The 3,658-nt window shown below is 30.8% G+C and overlaps 1 long non-coding RNA gene across 2 annotated transcripts; it reads right to left on the bottom strand.

Moving 5' to 3' along the window:
* Positions 1-296: 296 nt before the first annotated feature.
* LOC102618229 (uncharacterized) lies at positions 297-3,002 on the bottom strand. Of its 2 annotated transcripts, none has more exons than XR_372928.4 (3): positions 2,586-3,002; positions 2,082-2,166; positions 297-669 (listed from the first exon to the last, which is right to left on the bottom strand). It is a non-coding gene; the product is annotated as an uncharacterized LOC102618229 (long non-coding RNA). The 2 variants fall into 2 exon arrangements; XR_001506932.3 differs by having other exon boundaries at positions 2,607-3,000.
* Positions 3,003-3,658: the final 656 nt, after the last annotated feature.

Below are 3,658 nucleotides of genomic sequence, written 5' to 3'. Positions count from 1 at the left end.
CCGTCATTAAAAAGTGATATTTAATGACGGTTATTTAGAAAACCGTCATCAAATATAACTTTTAATGACGGTTGTTATAACAAAACCGTCATTAAAAGTTAATATTTAATGACGGTTTATTTTAAAAACCGTCATTAAATATTGAAATAACATTTAATGACGGTTTTAAAAAAGAACAGTCATCTTTGTTGGAGAACACTACATTTAATGATAGTTTTTTTCAAATAACCGTCATCTTTGTTGTTGATTTTTTAAAAAAATAAATATGACAATTTTAAAACCATTCCAAGCCCCTATTTTAATTCTAATTTCCTTTCAAGCTCTTTACAATTAACTTTTAACAAATGTTTCATATACAAAAAGATAGCTCTACAAAATGCTTTAACAATAATTAAACTTTAACAATATATACCAGTTAGCTTTCACATCAAAATTCTTGCAACTCTTTAATATCTACTAATGAATTTACGAGCAACCAACAAGATTGGCACAATGGGAGAACCTTTTCTGCCCTAATCATAGATTTGGCAAGTCTTCAACCAACATGTGATCTAAACCATAGATTTGGCAAAACTAGGGAACTGAAGCTCCAGATTGGACTGAACCTTTTCTGCCCTAATCATAGCAGGAGACTTGGGTTCAATGGGAGAACATTTCCCATCAATCAAGCTGCAAATTAAGCCCAAAAGCATTCATTTAGTCATAAATCAAATTAATTCAAATCAAGTCAAATCTACAATAAAGTTAAAAAATAAAAAGTGGTCACTAACATCCAAATCTTCCCTCCTCCTAGAATCAGGCTCGACCTGTTCAAATTCATAATTTTTTCTATTAAAACAATTTAGCAGCTCAAGAATAAAATATGACAGCCAGTAGCAAAAGTAAAATAAGAATAATATTGTTTGAGGTGAAGAACAATAAAGGCAGCTTACGGTTATAGGAACAGGGGTGATTCATCATGACAGGAGCTTTTGCTCACGGAGCTATCTTTTTTATTAGAGATTACAATCCGGAACAGAATGAGGATAATGTATTGGCAAGAATGATTTTTCAGGTGGACTCTTCTTGAACTTTAATATAATCAAACAAATTTGTACTAAGACTTTAAGGTTTTGAAGAATAGTCCATGGGTAATTGCTCTGGCCACTCAATATCATTCAAAACTTGTGAAATTGAAGTGAAATCATTTCAGCTTTCACAATAAATAATGTTCCCAAAAGACAAATCAATATATTTTTATTTGGCTGCATAATAATTTATCAACACATCATCTATATGTTGTACATCTATTTTTTTTTTCAAATTCAAAGATTTATAAGTTGAGAGAGCACTTTAAATAAAAGAGCTAGAGGATACTCAAAGCCCCATAGAATACCATCTTTATCTCATCTCCCCTAGCTTGTATCTCTAAAAAATACTAGTCTAATTGTATCTGCAAATTAAATTCCTCATAGGCAGCCCTGCATTATAGCATGTAGAGAACAATGTTAACACACTACTTTTTTTTCTTTTTTTTTTTCCAATCAAAGAAGCCTACTACAAGCAAAATAGTTGAGTATTATAATAATCAACATGAACATATTTTGCTACTCAACCTTTTATTAAACTTCAAAGTAATATTGACCAACCTCAAGTAATCATCCAAATCCTTGTACTTGATAACCTCAACAATTTTTCCCATTCGCTCCTCCATCTTTGAATCTTACCCATTGTTCATTTTCACTATATATATAAATCATCTACAATTTTATTAGCTACAAATACAGCGCATATGCTCAATTTAAATCATTGATCCCATTACATTTAAGATGTTTAAACAATTTTTCTACATTATCTACTTAGATTTGTGTACAAACCTAGCAATTTCCTTGATAGAAGCAAAGTAAGAATAAATGTAAGAAAACTGTAAAATATTAAAGACCAAGGATCCAGTACAGTCATCCAAATTGACTATATAATCAACAAAAATGCAAGACCCAAAAAATGGGTAGTTGACATCATATTAATTTTCAACAGAATGCTACCACCACAAAATTAAATCCAACTCCTAAATACAACAAATCAAATTAACAAAGCCATACCCAACTCAGGCAGAGACTGTGTCAGGTATCATCGAATGGACCCGCAGCTCGCGTTTTACGCATCTCTGATCAAATCAACAAAAGCCTACAGAAATTAAATGATTAGATAAAGGAAATTACAAATTGTGAGGAAACTAGTTTAGGAAAAAGAAAGAGGGAAATCGCATTTGAAAAGATTTAAACAATTTCCCCACGTACCTCTAAACAAGAAAATCCAAAATTTAAACCCCCCCCCCCCCCCCCCCCACGGAAAAGAGAAAAGAGATCACGCAAGAGTACCCAATTGAAACAAAGTCGAAAACAATAATTTGCATACCTTAAATCAAAAGAAAAAAAAAAAAAGAACTGGTAGTTACTAATAATTTTGATTTTTATTGAACAAACCCTCAACAATTAAGGCTCAAAATTGACAAAAATTTAAATTTCATAATTCAAAACCCCCTGCAAATTGACAAGCACTAGAATACCCAAATCAAAACGCACCCACAAAACAAAAAATATTACCAGAAATCTGTGAAGATTTACCAAGTGTAGAAGCAACAGCAACCGAGCTATGGCTTTTCAGGCAACTACGCCATTATTCTCACTGAAGGTAGCAACAAAAGCTACGGAAAGTGAAACTCTGGTGCGACAGCAACAATGGATACGATTCAAATGAAAACTCCAAAATAATGGCGGCTAGGGTTTTGATCGTTTTCAACAATAGCAACTAGGTCAAGTGAAAAAGATGTTGACAAGGGATAGGACTAGCGATATAGGTTTCGACAACGTAAGAACGACAATAAATTCGGCCTTCGGTATCTGGTTGTTGGAGATCGATTTCGATGAGTTCGAAGAGTCGAGAGTGATAAGTTTGTGAACACTCGGAGAAAATTTTGAGTTCATAAACTCTCAAAACTCACCGTTTGCAGACTAAATATAATTTTGTAGTTGTGACTTTTAATGACGGTTTTATCTAAAAACCGTCATTAAAAGTAATAGATGTTTTAATGACGGTTGTTAAATAAAACCGTCATTAAAAGTAATAGTTGAATATTTAATGACAGTTATATAATAAAATCGTCATGATAAATTTTGAATTTTTAATGACTATTTTTATAAATAACGGTCATTAAAATTAAGATTGACATTTAATGACGGTTATATAACAGAGCTGTCATTAAAAATTTAAAATTTACAATGACTGTTTTTATAAATAACCGTCATTAAAAGTAATACTATATATTTAATGACGGTTATGTAACAAAACCGTCATTGTAAATTTCTAACTTTTAATGACCGTTTTTATAAATAACCGTCATTAAAAATAAAAATATATTTTAACATAATATTTAATGACGGTTCTATTATAGAACCGTCATTATAAATTTCTAACTTTTAATGACCGTTTTTATAAATAACCGTCATTAAAAATAAAAATATATTTTAACATAATATTTAATGACGGTTCTATAATAGAACCGTCATTATAAATGTTAGATATTATGACGGTTTTTCTAAGAACCGTCATTAAATATTTTTAATGACGGTTATTAAAAATAACGGTCATAACATATGGGTCATTATTTAGCATTTTT

This window comes from Citrus sinensis, chromosome 7, assembly GCF_022201045.2.
Source record: "Citrus sinensis cultivar Valencia sweet orange chromosome 7, DVS_A1.0, whole genome shotgun sequence".
In the NCBI taxonomy this organism is placed as follows: domain Eukaryota; kingdom Viridiplantae; phylum Streptophyta; class Magnoliopsida; order Sapindales; family Rutaceae; genus Citrus; species Citrus sinensis.
Note: the sequence above shows the minus strand (reverse complement) of the source record. Positions and strands in the feature narration are given on the sequence as shown.